At 47.9% G+C, this 18,132-nt stretch overlaps 1 protein-coding gene across 1 annotated transcript in view; it reads right to left on the bottom strand.

Annotated features, from left to right (window-relative positions):
- Window positions 1-1,542: 1,542 nt before the first annotated feature.
- The window catches only part of Mip (Myoinhibiting peptide precursor), a 581,927-nt gene continuing 565,337 nt past the window's right edge, over window positions 1,543-18,132 (bottom strand). The window contains exon 5 of the mRNA XM_077664070.1: window positions 1,543-1,940. The gene's annotated coding sequence lies outside the window, so the exon portion shown is untranslated. The remainder of the gene's footprint in view (window positions 1,941-18,132) is intronic.

Here is an 18,132-nt window from a genome sequence, read left to right on the forward strand (position 1 = left end):
TGTATGGCTGCTGAGAAGTGATGATGATGCTTACAGATTTTTATGGCGCAGGGACATCTGTGGCCAAAGAGCGCCATGGCACAAGGTATTTTCAATTTCTCAAGGTGGGGTCAAAGACCTGTTTTTCAAGCATTTCACCCTAAATGAGCCGAGCACGAGACCAGGGCAAAGGGCAAGATACCCATTTCATCAGCGGCACAATACCCATTTTATCGGCGGCACTGAGGATCGAACCCCGCACCTACCGCAAGCAAGGCGGATGCTCATCCACTTGGCCACCGCTGCGGTTCTGAGAGTATTTGAACTGAAACCGACTGCACAGTTCAGGATCTTTCACAAACATTAAATATCCGAGGACAGATTGACATAATTTTCTTAGACTTCGCCAAAGCGTTTGATAAAGTATCACATCCGAAACTCTTGCTCAAAATGAATGCAATATTTAGAAATCCCAATTTTACTAAATGGTTTACATCCTACCTTCAGTCTCGTGAGCAGTATCGGTTAACACGAACTAAAAGGTTCACTCCGGATTTGAGGTGGAACACGCACATCAATGAAGTATGTAGTAAGGCAAATAAAGTTCTCTGGGGACTCCGGCGCAGACTGTATAATGCAACTCCTGAAGTGAATACCATAGCCTATTAGGCCAATTATTGAATATTCTAAAATAATATGGGACCCGCACACTGCAACTAACAGACATAAATTGGACAGGATTCAACGACTGGCTTCAAGATTCATATTTAATAAATATCAGCGCGGGCTATCTCCTACTGAACTATGCAGGCGTGCAAACCTTCCACCCTTAGAACTAAGGACGAAGTTTGATCGATTAAAATTTTTATTTCTAATTATTCATAACCAGGTTAAGATTAACTTACCTGAATTTTGGGTAATTTCCCCAGACCAACGCTCCAGACACAGGCACAGTTTATACATAGAGCCACCGGTTACACGCAATGATACTTTCAAATACAGCTTTTTCCCAAGGGCGATTAGAGAATGGAATGAACTACCAGATTCAGTTGCCATATCATCATCTGTCAGTGCATTTACAGCTGGGTTAGAGGGTCTCATCTTCCCTGACATGATTGCGTCTATGTATATTCTGTTTCCGGTGCGTATAATACGAGCGTTTTTTCCCCTCACTTGTTCACTGTGTGCCACTTTTTCCATTTACTACCTCTGCTTTGCATTGTCGTTGACTTGGAGCGGGAGTTTCCTTTTCTTTGTTGTATTCTTTTTCTCCACTCCTGTAAAAGCCCTTCTTGGGCTGACAGTATCAATAAACAAACAAACAAACAAACAAACAAGCAAACAAACATGCTAGGTCTCCCCCGGTAGCATTGGACTAACGGGGCGTATACCGGATTGATGATACGACCGCTGTCTCAAACCTAATAAAATTTATAGGCCTGTAGCAGTGACTCCGTTAATTTTCTGCTCCGAGTTCCGTCTAGGCTGTGCCACATGTCTCTTCGAAAGGCGATGCGAAACCGCCCTTGTCATCTGGTGAGTGACTCAGGAAGCAGACTTGGCTCGTTGAAAGGATCGCCTTTATTCGGTACGGGTGGCGCACGTAAAGAAAAGCAAAACAATGTGAGGCCACCAGTGCTTGCATTTCTTCGTGACGAAAGGGAAGATAGTGAAGGAACAGTAAAAACAAGTGCGGACCATAGGCGTGCCCTCTGCCGAGGTAGGTCCGCACAGAACAGTGCCGTCCCAGCCGTTCGCGTTTGCTGTGGCGCCGATATTGAGACAGAGGCAGAAATTGAAACCGGAGCCAGCCTCAGCGTCCGCCTCGAAGGAGCCGTCGACAACAGTGAGCACGCGACGCCACCTCGGCAGGGAAGGTCCACCGAGGAGGTGTGACTTTGCAAGGGCCGGCAGCCGACGAGGTGCGGCGGGGGCAGGCAGGCGGGTGGGGGCGGGGCTTCCTGCAAAGGACACGCTCAGGCTGTCATGTGGCCCCAGAGAGACCCGCCGGATGCTTGCGCTGTGATAGAATCCTGCCCAGCACAGCACCCCGTGTTTGCGGAGCCAGTTTATTTGCTTATAATTTGCTGCATTCCCCAGAAAAACTGCCAAGCTGTGTGATTGAAACACATGGTTACAGGTTGTGAACTATCAAAGCCGACCTCTAACTGTGGTTGCTGGATCCAGAGGCGGAACTCACAGTCCGAAAGTTAGAAGGAGAGTTAAGATGCTTTGGCGGCCTAGTTCATTGTGAAGCATCATGAACAGCACGAAATGTGGCATACAATCTGGGACGAAGAGATGATGTGTGCATCTGTTTGTTCGTCCTACGGTGTGGGTCACTTCATGATATAGTATGAAAGATCCAATGATCACTTTGTGAAACGGCGAATTATGCCAACAGTTCCTCATTCACAACGATGATAATGCTGAGCGGAAATCTAAAGCGACAGTTTTATGAAGAAAGCAGGGTAAATATGGGCGCGTCTCAATTATATTTCGGGTCGTGGCATTAATGACACATCTCGAGTCAATGAAATCACATTGTCGGACGAAGGTGTTTCCAGTACAAAACTAGCGACTTCAACGACCACTTTGTATCTTCACCGAATAACAGCTATGATCATAACTTCATGCACAACTTTAAACCTAGAAGCAAATCCAGCTTGCATTTTGTCCTCCTATAAGAGCACACGAAGTGTAAAGCATTTTTGTATCTATAAAAATATCAACTGTTATGATGCCTAGGGATTGCAGATTTGGCCATGGAAACACGTTTCAGCCCCCTGCGTCTGTAATGGAACACATATTAAGCCTTTTTTATCATTATTCGAAACTTCTGGAGAAAACTTAAGGCTATAAAAGTAAGTTCTCAAGAAAGGTGGAGACAAGTGATTTTGCCCAGCCTGAAGCCTATCTTGGTAGTCTCTGTCTTCAGGAAAGGCCTAGCAAAACTAATACACTGTCGTAGAAACCTTTTGTCACGAAACATAATATTATTTCTTGTGCCTAATTCGGTTTTATGAAAGGCTTCGCGACTGAAACCAATCGTCGAACACAAAAGGAACTTATTATGAAGTCTTTCAAATGGCATTTATGCTCATTAGATATAATCATAGAGTACTCAGAAACCCTTGGTCATATTAATCTCATACGGTACTTGAAAACTGGGTCACAAGAGTTTTTGTGGAACTTTTTCTCAATAATAAAGTCCTCTCTTCAGTATCGTTAGAAGACAGCCGTTGTTGAAAAAAATTCTTACATCAAGCTAATTTGCTCAGGTGCACCACAGGGATTTATCTTCTGGCCTGTGTTATTGTCATTAAAGTAAAGGTCAATTAACATCAACATTAAAGTTCGTAATCTCTGCTGACGACACCACAATGCTTTTTTCAGTTGAAACCCAGATTACCTAATTAAAGACACCAATCAAATACTGATAGAATTATCATCCGAGAGTTCCGCGTTTTCGCGTTTTATTTTTTCAGACCGAAAAACCGTAGACAGGACCAACTGCCTGCTACAAACCTAATGAATTTATTTTTTCATGTTGCGACTGCATTTTAGTGCCTCGGTGCGTTGTATTGCTGAACATATGGCATGAAACTAGAAAATGACAATACTTTTCTTTCGTGTGTGCTGCTCTTAGAAAATTAGGTTTGTATTCACCAAAAAGCGTGAAACTTTTTGTGCATAATGGGCAGTTTTTGTGCAGTGTATTGCTCTGCCTTTTAATATGGGGCCTTACTGCTGTTTTAATTATTAATAATCTTGATACTCTACGACGAAAGCAACGCGCTCTCAGTAATATGCCATTTCGCCCTCAAAAGCAGCAAATTCCTCTTGAACTAAAGTTACTTCCTCTTCTATAGATGTAGAATGCCAACTTGTTCAGGTGGTCTTAAGCCGATGTGAAAGGAAATCATAACTTAACGAAGGGAATTGCGCTAAAAAAGACACGGACGAGAAAAGACAAGGACAGGCGCAAACTCGCGACTGATTTTATTCAGAAAGAACACAAATATATATACACCTAGATTCTTATTCAATCATTGCCTAAGCGCACACGCCAGGAACGTTTTCTCTTTCTTATACAAATTGATACTAGAATCGCTTACGCATTCATCACCTGACTTATCAATGAAAAAAGCCTCTGCGAGTTCACGTGCTGCCTGGTTACGACTGCGCCTTAAGATTTTTGTTCTAGCCAGCAAAGGCTGGCATGCTTTATCAGGCGTAGCCAAAGGGCATGCGCCGCAATGTAAGGGCAAATTTTACCCTTTTCCGTTAACCATAGAAAGCTTATGTTCCCTTAGTCGTTCATTTATACCACGGCCCGTCTGGCCGATGTAAACTTTTCCACATGTCAGGGGAATTTCATACACAGCCCCGACAGAACACCTGACAAACTGGGTGGCGTGACGTTTCGTGCAGTTTCGCACGCATTCCTCGCCGGAGACAATCCGGGGACACAAAGAGGCCAACTTGCGCGGGGCAGAAAATACCACCGGCACACCGTAGCGATTGGCTACATTCTTTAGGTTGAGGGACACCCTATGAATATAGGGGACAACCGCCGGTCTGGTCTTCGGTTGACCGCCACCTTCTTGAGGTGTTCTAAGTTTCAAGCTTTGTAGACGCTTCTCTGCCACAGCAACCATAACGGAAACGGGAAAACCAGCTTTCTGTAGCCTGCCAATCTGATTGTTGAGGCTGTCCTTTACCAGGTGAACACATGATTTCTGTAAGGCTTCTTTCAGGCACAGCATAACAATGGCGCGTTTAACCGTCTTCGAATGAGCAGACTAAAATGGCAACAGTTCTTTCCGGGCTCGTGGTGAGTATATCCAACACGTGTGATCTGGTCAAACCGGTTTGCTTCTTAAAAATCACCAAATAATCGTCCACGTATCTAAAAACTCTCAGAACTATCTTGTCGTCCAAATAACACACCATATCACGATCAATGCTGGCCAAGAAAATGTTAGCCAGTACCGGTGCCACACAAGACCCGATTCAAATGCCCTGACGTTGAACATGAAAATGGTTGTCAAAAGTTACAGAAGTGGACTCAAGATAAAATTCTAGTAGCTTCATGAAATTGTCCACGGTTAGGCCACTAGTATTCTGAAAATCTACTACACCATTTTCGTCGATGCAAGACCTAACTGCACAAAATAGGTCATCGTGCGGTATAGAAAAGAACAGGTTTTCTATGTCAAAAGAGACAGCGTAACCTAAAGATGAGGAACCCTGTAGGAAAGAAACCACATCACCTGAATTCTTTACAACAAAAGGGTCTTGTATAACTAAATTCTTTAAACACTTTTGGAGAAAAGAGCTAATCTCTCGTTGCCACGTATCCCTTTCACTTACAATACACCGGAACGGCTTGTCATCTTTGTGCGTCTTCACGGTAAAAAACAGTTCTAGGCTATTGCGTTTACAGTTGTTAACAGCTCTTGAAAGTCTATCTAAAGCTAAGTCCTTGCACAGTTCTATGGCTTGAGCCTTTACCTTGGAAGTCCTCACGTTTTTGGTGACAAAGTTCCTTCCGACGGCTTCAACGGCTTTGTCGTGAAACATCCCCTCTGGTAGCACGGCAAATCCTCCCTCCTTGTCTGCCTGTAGAAGCATCAGCTAATGTTCTTTGAAGAAAGAGCCGACTTCTTCGGCGTCCCTTTCCACAGTTGACTGTCTTCGGCATGCAGACACTTGAGGCTTGGTGGCCGTCCGCAAGATAAATTGCAGTTTTTAGATATTAACATCACTTTAACACCAGATCACACGTGTTGGATATACTCACCACGAGCCCGGAAAGAACTGTTGCCATTTGAGTCTGCTCATTCTAAGACGGTTAAACGCGCCATTGTTATGCTGTGCCTGAAAGAAGCCCTACAAAAATCATGTGTTCACCTGGTAAAAGACAGCCTCAACAATCAGATTGGCAGGTTACAGAAAGCTGGTTTTTCCCGTTTCCGTTATGGTTGCTGTGGCATAGAAGCTTCTGCAAAGCTTGAAACTTAGAACACCTCAAAAAGGTGGCGGTCAACCGAAGACCAGACCGGCGGTTGTCCCCTATATTCATAGGGTGTCCCAGAACCTAAAGAATGTAGCCAATCGCTACGGTGTGCCGGTGGTATTTTCTGCCACGCGCAAGTTGGCCTTTTTGTGTCCCCGGGTTGTCTCCGGCGAGGAATGCGTGCGAAACTGCACGAAACGTCACGCCACCCAGTTTGTCAGGTGTTCTGTCGGGGCTGTGCATGAAATTCCCCTGACATGTGGAAAAGTTTACATCGGCCAGACGGGCCGTTGTATAAATGAACGACTAAGGGAACATAAGCTTTCTATGGTTAACGGAAAAGGGTCAAATTTGCCCTTACATTGCGGCGCATGCCCTTTGGCTACGCCTGATAAAGCATGCCAGCCTTTGCTGGCTAGAACAAAAATCTTAAGGCGCAGTCGTAACCAGGTAGCACGTGAACTCGCAGAGGCTTTTTTCATTGATAAGTCAGGTGATGAATGCGTAAGCGATTCTAGTATCAATTTGTATAAGAAAGAGAAAACGTTCCTGGCATGTGCGCTTAGGCAATGATTGAATAAGAGTCTAGGTATATATATGTTTGTGTTCTTTCTGAATAAAATCAGTCGCGAGTTTGCGCCCGTCCTTGTCTTTTCTCGTCCGTGTCTTTTTTAGCGCAATTCCCTTCGTTAAGTATGTGCGACCAACTCGCCCAACAACGTGCTCTCCGGAAATCATAATCTATTGGTTAATATCGGTATGAAGACTAAAAGAAATCTTTGCTCTGCACGACATGCAGAAACGAGGAGAATTCCACAATCACGTACTAACTGTGGATTTGATATGCTGCGTTATCTCGTGACGTCATATTTAATCGAATCGATGTTGCAGTCTACGTTGTTCTTTCTACTAGTGCATCTTCCTCGACTTTTTTTTTTTTGAAGGCAGGCGTAGCAGGGTGCGACAGAAATTTAGGTGGCGGATGAGATTAACAAGTTCGCAGTGATAAGACTGCCGCAATTGGCACAGGACAAGGTTAATCGGATAGATATGGGAGAGGCCTCTGTCCTGCAGTGGCAGCAGTCAGGTTGATGACTATGATGATTTAAAGGAACAGACATGTTTAACCGCCCTGTGCGAACCCATTACGAGCCCCCCTTCCCTTTCGCCACCTAACTCGTATTTTATTTTTAATGCTGGAATGCATTAAACGACTACATTTTCTCCTCTCTGTGGCCGCCCGTCAGTCATCATAATCATAATTATCATAAAAAGATTTAATAAAGAACACAGGAATTTGGAGCACCCGCACGGCCCCACTGCACGCAAACGTTTATGTTCCTGCTATTTAAAACGCCGGCAGCCCGGTCAGTAGACATCGTCTGTACCGTGCACATCACGAAAAAACATGACACAATAGATCGGCTGCTATGACTGTGCCGAAAAAAAAATGGCTTTTGGTTTTAGAGGGAAGCTCTACTCCTTCCGTTTTGCAAGGTCATGTCGGTACGCAAAATGAACTTTGGAGGCAGTGGAACGCCAAACAAAAATAATTAAGTGAAAAAGAAAAACAATGAAACGAAGAGAATAAAAAAGACCAAAAATGGAAACAAGAAATAAAAAATAAAAATGAAGATAAAAACAAAAGAAAACATCAGATCATAAAAGGTATGAAACAAGGCGGAATAAAAAGAAAACAAAAAAAATAGAGGAAAAAATTAAAAATAAAAGTCAAGAATGCAGTAAAGGAGCTTTCGCTCTGCATTGAAGTCTATCCGCCGCGGTAGCTCAGAGGTTATGGCACTCGGCTGCTGAACCGCAATACGCGGGTTCGATCCCGGCGTGGTGGTGGTGAAAAACATTTATGGCCAGATACACTTACAGGGTCGAGGTTATGTATGAGCTGACCCAGAGGGGGCGAGACCTTACAAGTTCTAGGTGGCGGTCCCTAGTGCGGGACTCCAATGGCGTCGGCCACCACCCGGGCTCGCTCGACTAAGGCGCGTTCGGCCTGCAGGTCACAGCAGCCTAGCAAAGTCGTTTCCCAGTCCTCCCGGTCTGGGTTGGGTTGGGGGGGGGGGGGGATAGTTCGGCGGCTGACGTCGAGCTCCACAACCTTGTAGCTTCTCTCCGGGCACCAAAACGAGATGCTACTCGCCAAAATTCAAGCCTTATAGGCTAAAACAACGCCCCCTCCCCCTAGTACCCCGCCTCTGAAACCTTCCCTTGCCGACCTCGAAGCCCTTCCTAATTCCAAATTTGATAGCCTGGTGGAGAAAGCGATTGGACGCCTCATCACTTGAGTCATGGAGGCTATCCCCTCTATGATTGCTCAACACGTCACGAATAACCACCGCCTTCCTCGCAGAGCCGGTACGCAGAGCGGACGTATATGCAAAAGGGAGGATTGTTGGACCAGTTTGTTCATGATTCAAGACTGAAAACGGCGCCAAAAACAGGACAAGATAGAGGGAAGCAACACACACAGCACCGAACTTACAAGTTAGTGTATTTCGTGCGAGAGCGCAATAAAATACACATAAAAAGTAAAAGAACACCATGATAGAAGATCGATACTATTGCAGGTCAATATCTAAAAAAGGCTATCTCTTTTCTCGATAAGCGAAGAGACTACACGCTCAAGCACTTGTCACCTCTCGTGTGGATGACGAAAGCTTCGTATAGTTCTCGTTTTTGTTGGCTTGCGTACGTGCGCAACACTTTGCTTTTGTTGAACGGGGGAGTGCATTTGCATGTTGTCCCAAGCTTGGCGAGTGTGATCCCTCTGCCTACTCTGACATCATTAGCGTGCTCTCTTAATCTGTCATTTAAGCAGCGGCCAGTCTGGCCAGCATAAGTGGCACCGCATGACAGAGGGATTTCACAGATCACCTTGCTTTGGCAGTCAACATATTGCGTCACGTGCTTAGTGCTGCAGGATTCTCTCTTTTTCTCGGCCCCCTTTGCTTTCCTGTACAACCTGCGCAATTTGTTGGGTGCCGAAAATCCTACACGCACACCGCCTCGTCCCGCAATCTTTTTCAGCCGATGGCTGACGCCATGGACATAAGGGATGGCCGCTGTCCTGACCAAACTTCGGTCAGGCTGTTTGGAGTCGGCAGGCCTACGCAGTTCATTCAAAAGATGGTGGGCAATGCTGTTGATGATGGCCTTCGAATTACCAGCAGCACTCAGTCTTTGAGCTTGCGCCTCTACACTTTCGAAAATGCGGTGGTGACAGGACCTGTTGAGGGCATTCCTTAAAGCAATCACAGCTATTCCACGCTTCACCACTTTGGAGTGCGCCGAAGAATAGGGTAGAAAGCCCTTCTGCGAACGTCGAGCGTACTTCCAACAGAAGTGCCTGTCTTCCAAAATGAGCCTTGTATCGAGGAACTGCAGCTTGTTCTCCTCAGGCACTTCTTTGGTGACTTCAAAGTCACCCAAGATGCTTGTAAACAGGGTATGAAGGTCCTCAACTTCCCTTGAGAAGCCGCCGCTTGAATGCCGGAAGATTATCATCATCATCAACCTTACTACACCCACTGCAGGGCAAAGGCCTCTCCCATGTCTCTCCAATTAACCCTATCCTTTGCCAGCTGCATCCACGCTTTTCCTGCAAACTTCTTAATCTCATCCGCCCACCTAACCTTCTGCCGCCCCCTGCTACGCTTACTTTCTCTTGGAACCCACTCCGTTACCCTTAAGGATCAGCGGTTATCTTGCCTTCGCATTACATGTCCTGCCCAAGCCCATTTCTTTCTCTTGATTTCGACCAGGATGTCATTAACCCGTGTTTGTTCCCTCACCCACTCTGCCCGCTTCCGATCTCTTAACGTTACACCTATCATTTTTCTTTCCATGGCTCGCTGCGTTGTCCTTAACTTGAGCTGAACTCTTTTCGTTAGCCTCCACGTTTCTGCCCTGTAAGTGAGTACCGGTAAGATTATCCTGTTGTACACTTTTCTCTTGAGGGAAATTGGTAAACTGCCACTCATGATCTGCGAGAATTTGCCATATGCGCTCCACCCCATTGTTATCCTTCTAGTTATCTCCCTCTCATGATCCGGATCAGCTGTCACTACCTGCCCTAAGTAGACGTATTCCGTCACAATTTCTAGGCTGTCGCTGCCAATTGTGAACTGTTGTTCCCTTGCTAGGCTGTTGAACATTACTTTGGTTTTCTGCATGTTAAGTTTTAGACCCGTCGATCTGCTCTGCCTGTCTAACTCATTGATCATGATTTCCAGTTCACCTCCTGAGTGGCTCAGCAAGGCAATGTCATCAGCAAATCGCAGATTATTTAGGTATTCTCCATTTATTCTTATCCCCAACTGTTCCCAATTCAGGCCTCGAAATACGTCCTGTAAACATGCGGTGAACAGCACTGGCGAGATCGTGTCTCCTTGCCTGACGCCCTTCCTTATTGGAATTTTATTGCTGACTTTATGGAGGACTATAGTCGCTGTGCAGTTGCTATATATATATATCTTCCAGTATTTTGACATAAGGCTCTTCTACCCATTGATTACGCAATGCCTGTATGACTGCTGAGGTTTCCACTGAGTCGAATGCTTTCTCGTAATCAATGAAAGCTATATATAGAGGTTGGTTATATTCTGCGCATTTCTCTATCACCTGATTGATAGTGTGAATATGACCTATTGCGGAATATCCTTTACGAATGCCTGCCTGATCATTTGGTTGATTAAAGTCTAACGTTGCCCTGACTCTATTAGCGATTACCTTAGTAAATGCTTTGTAGGCAACGGATAGTAAGCTGATCGGCCTGTAATTTTTCAAGTCCTTGGCGTCTCCCTTCTTATGAATTAAGATAATGTTTGCATTCTTCCAAGCTTCTGGTACAGTCGAGGTCATAAGGCATTGCGTATACAGGGTGGCTAGTTTTTCTAGCACGATGTCCCCTCCATCCTTCAACAGATCTGCTGTTACCTGATCCTCCCCAGCTGCTTTTCCCCTTTTCATTGCTCCTAAGGCTTTCTTTACTTCATCTTTCGTTACTGGCGGGATGACGCATTGCTGTGCACTGATGTCTTTCTCATTAGCGCTCCGATTACATTGGCTACTGTACAGGTCTGTGTAGAAGTCTTCGGCTACGTTAACTATCTTATCCATATTGCTAATGACATTGCCCTGCTTGTCTCTTAATGCATACATCTGGTTATCAAGTAGTCATCAACGCACCGAAAAACCCGCTCGACATTTCTGTCATGAAGGGCCTCGTTCAATCTTCTGTCAGCTCGTGCAAGCAAAAGGTCACTTAGCAAGGGCGCAATACAGGATCCTATGCAGACCCCTTTTCGCTGGAAGTACAGCTCTCCCTCAAACTCAACGCAGGTAGACCGTAGGTAGGACAGTATCTCGAGAAAGTTTTCAGTGCTGACGCCGCAGGAATTTTGAAAGCGAATGGATCCTTCCTCTTCAATGCGTTCTCTGACAACATCACACAGGGAGGCGTGTGGCAGTGAGTAATACATATCCTTCAGGTCAACCGAAAAAGCACCTACACTCTTCAGAGACTTGCTTCTGAGGAAATCTGTGACTGCACGACTACTTCGAACGAAAAACGATTCGTTCACATTTGGCATCAATAACGACCGTTGCAAGAATAGCCCGACAGAGTGCTGCCATGTGCCGTGCTCAGAAACTATCACCCTGAAGGGGCACTCGGTTTTGTGGGTTTTTTCGGAAAAGAAAACTGCCAAGCTGAGGCTGTCGCTTTTCTAAACTGATGCAGCCAGTTTGCACAATAGAAGTGCGTTGCACCGTTTCTCAGCTTCATTCTTGACTTTCTGAATATTCACGTTTTTCAAAGCTCGGAAGTTTCCCGCAATGGCCTCGCGCGCCTTTTGGTTGTAGGTGTCTCAGTCCATTACAGCGAAACCACCCTCTTTGTCAGATAAGACAAGCCGGAGCCCCGCTGCTCGGTGACAAGCAATCGTCTTACCAATGCTGACTTGAGGCTTCTTTTTCCTTAGTTGCCTTCAGGACGTCAACGCCTTCGCTGATGCACCGGCCAAGCTCCTCTGCATTCACCTTCGCAGTGGTATCCCTCACAACCGATAGCAGCTCCACTCTGCCAAGTTGAGAGTGTATGCAGAACTTGGGTCCTAGTGTAAGCGCTTTGTTAGCCTCTGTAGGAACTTGAGGGTTCCCCACGGTGTAGACAGCTTGCTTGGGTGGAGAACTACGAGGCTTCTTCGGGATTTAGGCAAGCAATTTTCGCCACATGTAGTCAGCGACTTGGGTAGCGGAGGTGCTTCTCTAAAGCATACCACCTTTAGACAGTCCTTGAAGTAGGTAACTTGATTCCAGGCTTCGGAGCGCAAAATCCTGCAGAGCCGGACGGCCTGCTTGCTGGAGGGCAGTAAAGGGCCCACCACCCAGCCGAGTTCCCGTGGAACAAAGCCGTTCTTGACTGAATACGCAATCATGCGTGCCCGACAGGTCGCAGAAACCAGGAGTGTGATGTAAGTGGACGAATGTTGAAGAACACATAGGGGGAAAGAAGTGCCCGATGTAAGGGAAATTAACTGCAAAAGGGAGGATTCTTGGGCCAGTTGGTTCATGATTCAAGACTGAAAACAGCACGAAAAAAGGGACAAGATAGAGAGAAGCAACACACACAGCACCGAACTTACAACTGAGTGTATTTCGTTGTTTCATTAGGCCGAGCCGACGCGGGCTGCACCGGACTCCGGGTCTATGACTTGTGGTTGTTGCTCTTTGTGAGGCCGGAGACGACCTCGTCCTGTTTGCTTTTGTGTGTCTTGTCCCCTGCTCAGTTTTATGTTTTGTAATCATGTCTGCCACGATTTTTAAGACATACGAATATATTCTTTCATTAAAAAATACATATTTCACTAGTCTAGACAGTGCGTAGTGCTATCCAACACACAATGACATTTTCAATGGCAATGACAATACAGTTATTATTGTTGCGTTTGATCCCTCGACCAATTCTATGAGGAGGCCGCGCTGCAACATGAGCCCCCCTTCCCACCGAAAAAATTTCTGGCTGCGCCACTGGGCCTGTGTACGGGGATCACTCCGAGAATAGGCCTCGGGAGAAGCAGGCGGGCAGCGACGGGCGCCAGGCGCACGGAGTAGAGCAAGTAAAGCTGGGGAAAGCGCCGGTGTGGAAGAAACGGGGACCGTTTCTGAAGATGCCAGCCAAGGATACAAGGTTGTGTGCCGGCCAAGGAATGGAGAATTGAGTGTGGTGATGTCGAGTAAAGTCGGATGTGCCTTGAGAGCGGTAGCGTAGCTGACGAATGCGGCGGAGGAAGACTTGGTGCGGGTCAACAAGACAAACAACACGATGACGGGGAGCACGCCGAGTAAGAATCATTGTAGGGCATATGCGAATGTAAAGGTGCTCAAGCTGGGCGGTCATGGCCTTGATGTTTCGGCGTACGTGGCGGTGCCAGAGAAGTCTGTGCGTGGAGTAATTTACAATGCGTACAATGGATGCCCACTGGCAGAAGTTCGGGTGGTATTCTTGAAGAACGAAGGCATAGAAATTTTGGATGCCAGACCTTTGGTTAAGTCGAAGGCGATTCAGATCACGTTCGGGGGGAAGCATGCTCCCCGGCAAGTCATTTACTGGAACTGTTTGTACGTTGTGATTCCGTATAGAGTTAGTCCAGACCTGCTATAACTGCCGACGAGTGGGACATCGGGCGGACGTTTGTAATCGTCCGAAGACTAATCTATGTCGCCGTTACGGGAAGAACCATCCTGTACCGCCGGAAGGAGAGTTGCTGACGTGCACGCCGGACCGCATCGTGTGCCATGGGGCGCACGTACAGCACGGGGAGCCGGAACTGAAAGTTTCGTCTAGCCCGTAAGCAGCCGACGGGCCTGCAGCAGAGCTGCGATAAGAGCCAAACTGGTAAGAAGGAGCGGCGCTCAAGGCCCAGGAAGCGTCAACCAGCGATGCGAGCGGCGATAACAAGAGCAGGGACCGGTCGGGTTCCTTCCCGCCTCTGCCCGGGCCCGAGCGTGGCAAAAGAGGAGGGCAAGGTGGAAGAAGACCAAGTGGCACGAGGAAAAAGGTGAGCTGGCCCAACGCGGCCTCCCAAAGTGAGACTGCTCGAGAGAAGGAGCTATACAAAAGCAGGTGCAGCAGCAAGCCGAGACGATTAAAAGGATGGAAGCTAGGATGGCAGAGATAGAACGCGCGCTTAAAAGCTGCAAAGAACAAAGGGTACAGACTCTGGTGGCCCAGGCCCCACAAAAAGCGGCGCAGGCGACCGCTTCTCGCGTGGACGAGAGCAAGCTATGGAAGCGGAGAATCGGGGGACGGTCAAGAGGCCGCCGCCGGCGGATGAGTGAGCTAATGCAAAGAGAGTGGCACAAACTTCGACGGAGGAGAGGCCGCAGTCAATAGTTAAACTCAAAAGTCTCAGGGGGAACATGCCTGCCCTTGCGGACAGAGTAGGAAAACTGGAGGAAAGACAGGATAGGTTGGAAGCTCGGGTCGACAGGATTGAGGCCAGACTAGACAAGATGGAGAAGCGTCGTGATGCCTTCACCAACGACTTGCGGGCTTTCCAAAAACCCAGGTTACGGGCATGTTTCAACAGCTCAATGCTTTGCTAGAAGCTAGATTGCCTCCGGTAGTCAGCCAAGTGCCGATGTTTGTGAACCTAGTGCCTAATCATGGCCCCTCGCCAGCAAATTGAGGTCTGGCAGTGGAACCGCCGGGGGTTTCGTCGCAAGCGCGGGAACCTGCAGTTGCACATACAAAATCTATATATTAAGCCAGACATTCTAGCTTTGCAAGAGGCCAGTGGCTTGGTGAAATTACCGTGATTTAAGGCATTTACACAGCCAGAGACTGATCGGTGGCGATCATCCGTGCTAGTCCATTGCAACACCACAGTGATTCAGCATACCATTGATAGCAGCAGGGAGGAATATGTCCTCCTAGAGATTCTGCCCAAGGAAAGGACGATAAGAGTTTCTGTGTTCTTAATGTGTATTATTCTCCAAAAGATAATGGGGTGGGATTGCCGGGCCACCTGATAAAGATGCAGCGGCTAGCGGCTAGGGCTCAACTCATTGTGGTTGGGGATTTCTATGCTCCTCATCTGGAGTGGGGCTACATCCGAGCCAGCCCAAAGGAAAATAGGCCTTGGCAGGTAGCTCAGGACCTGTGATGGATATTTTGAACAACGCGCTAGATCATACGAGGATAGGAAACAGCGTGAGCATAGACACCTCTACTGACCTCACATTTTTTACTTGGTTTAAACAGCGCAAAAGACGCGGACGCGGAAGGGTCACACTTTCGCGCTGTTGCACTGTCTGCGCTGTTTAAACCAAGTATGAAGCACCAACTAACCCGCACGTCTACACTTGTAGACCTCACATTTGTGAAGGCTATTAGGGATGCAAAGTGGGTAAACACGGGACAGCCACTGGGAAGTTATCACTATATTCTTTCCACGGTAGTTAATGCTGCTAAGCACAACGATAAGGTGAAAGGAACTAGAGGATTGGGACAGATTTCGGAAAATCAGGAAAGACAGTGAACGGGGAAATCGAGGACGTGGGAGCCTGGGTTGAGGCGCTCAGGTAGAACGTGAAGGGTACCACAGAAAAGGTCCGACGGTGGAGGACGGCTTGACGGCGGACTCTGTGGACGGTAACACAAGTGGGAAGCGCATGCGAGTCTTCTTCGGAGGTGGAGGAAACAAAGGCATAATGGGTCCTCCTTAGGAAGGCGGCCAAGTGTCACAACATTCGGTGCATATTGGAAAAAAAAAGAAACGGCGCAGCGCGGAAGCAATTGCGCCCGCGCACAGCGTAAATAAAACTAAAACAGCGAAGAAGGAACCCCGGAGAGCGCGTAACCTTGCGTGTGCTGTTGCACTTTACACTTTGATCGCTGGCGCGGCACCAAGGGAACATGGCCGCGCGCGCCATCGATTGTCCGAGAATGACCGAGTAGTTTCTACTCATTGTCGACGGAGAGGGCGTAGCCTTGACCGTGCTAAGTGACGTCCTATCCCCTTCGCTCTCGCGTCGGCGGCGGAGCAACGCTAAAAGGATCTGGATGCTTCTGGAACCCGGTTTCCGCGCGTAACCAATGGGGTCGCGCACCCGGCGCGTGAACAAGGAAATTGTGCAGTTGATATTGCGCGTATGTGCGCGCTTACCTTGGAGTGAAGAACGAACAGACATGGACCGCGCCTATAAATGAGGGGCGTTGACCGCTGTCTGTCGGCCCGAGCCGCCGTTTAAGCTTCAGAGAAGCGTGCCAGCTCGACATCCGGGACAACACCACTAGCTCAGCCTCGACCAGCGAGGCAGCGTGCGCCAACCTGCGGGACGGCTCCGTCGTAATCCTCAGGTCGTCGAACTATCGCAGGGCCCGGTGAACAATTGTGTTTTGTTTGTTTGTCTCTCTCTTCTGTTAGTGCACTTTAGGTGCAGAGTTTTTGTTGTTTTCAATCTCTCTCCCGTGTTACTTTGCACAAGTTGCATTGTATTTGTAAATCACTCTGTATGTGCTCGTACGAGTGATTGTGAAATCCTCTGTATCGTCTCTTCGCTGTATAAACTTTGCTTTGTTTGTGAACCTTTGGCTCAGACCCATTCTCTGGCTTGCGACCGGTGAAAGCAGGGCACCAGACCACCCCACTTGTCACTTGGTTGCATTGTCTCCAGCTGAGCTTGCAACGCTGAGTCGATGACATTTCTATTGTGACCGAGACCGCTACCCCCACACGCTCTAAGGGTGTCTGGAAGTACACGCGTAAGTGCACGAAAAGGTGACACCAAGCTTGAACGATAAATCGGCGGGCGCAGAAGGGGCAAATGGCTAGGTTAATTAGTGCATCGGTATCAAGACACGATTGCGTAGTTTACACACGATCTTCGAAGTCGTTACATAAACGGCGAGGCGGGCAGTTGTTTGCCGGATTACTCGGAAGAGGAAAAACGTAGAATTAGATGCGGACATTGCGGTGGCGGAGGTGGAGTTTGCAACGGGGCAGCTTCGTACTACGTCGGCAGCGGGTCCGTACGGGGTTACTAATAAAATGCTGAGGAACCTGGATTTCAAGTCAGTAGGGGCGCTCGCGGACTCGATGATCAAGTATCGGCCGGTCCGGGAGATCCCGGCAGAGTGGAAGCATGCTAGTATTACATTTATTCCTAAACTAGGGAAGAAAGTCTGTATTGAGAATCTTCGTCCCATCTCGCTGACGTCATTCTTGGCCAAATTGATGGAGCATGTAGTCCTCAACAGGCTTCGGGGTTATATGGAGGACAAGGAGTTGATACTTGAAACGATGATTGGCTTCTGGGCCATTTTATCAACGCATGACGTCATGATACGGCTAAAAAAGGACGTGGTTGATCCTGGGTACGGCACGGGCACCAAGGATATCTTGGGGCTCGACCTAACTAAGGCCTTCGAGAATGTTACCCGTGAGCTAATATTAAGGAACCTACCGTACATCAGACCGGCGGGTAGAACCTTCCGGTACATCGGATCATTTCTGGAGGGTAGGACTGCAGAGATTGCAGTCGGAGAAGTGAAATCGGATCCCTTCCCTTTGGGAGGCAGGGGGACACCGCAGGGGTCAGTTTCATCTCCGTTCCTGTTTAATCTCGCCTTGATCAAGATACCGCCAAGGCTGGGAGGGATATCGGGGCCGCGGGAAGGCAAGAGCCAGAGCACCAGAAAACCAAGGCACGAGGACCGCAGGAAGGCAAGAACAAGAGCTTTACATGCTAAGTACGAGATGTACGCAGATGTCGACGAGGACGCGTTTGCAGTTGCGGTGGTGCACGTGCGGGGACGCTTGTTCGCCTCTGAATCAGTCGAAACCCGCTCCTCAGAAACTGTAGATGAGGCAGCGATAACGCTAGCTATGGCTAGTACTAAAGCTGACCTGATTTGAAGCGACTCAGAAACAGCCATCTGAAATTTGGCGAGGGGCAGAATATCTGTCACAGCGGCATGAGTGCTAAATCGGGCAACGCGGCGAGGGACTACGGAGGTGAAAATTGTCTAGGTACCGGCACACTCTGGGAACCCTGGGAACGAGGCGGCTCACATGAATGCTCGTGGTTTCGTCAGCCGAGCAGGTGAG

This window comes from Amblyomma americanum, chromosome 4 (genome assembly GCF_052857255.1).
Source record: "Amblyomma americanum isolate KBUSLIRL-KWMA chromosome 4, ASM5285725v1, whole genome shotgun sequence".
Classification (NCBI taxonomy): domain Eukaryota; kingdom Metazoa; phylum Arthropoda; class Arachnida; order Ixodida; family Ixodidae; genus Amblyomma; species Amblyomma americanum.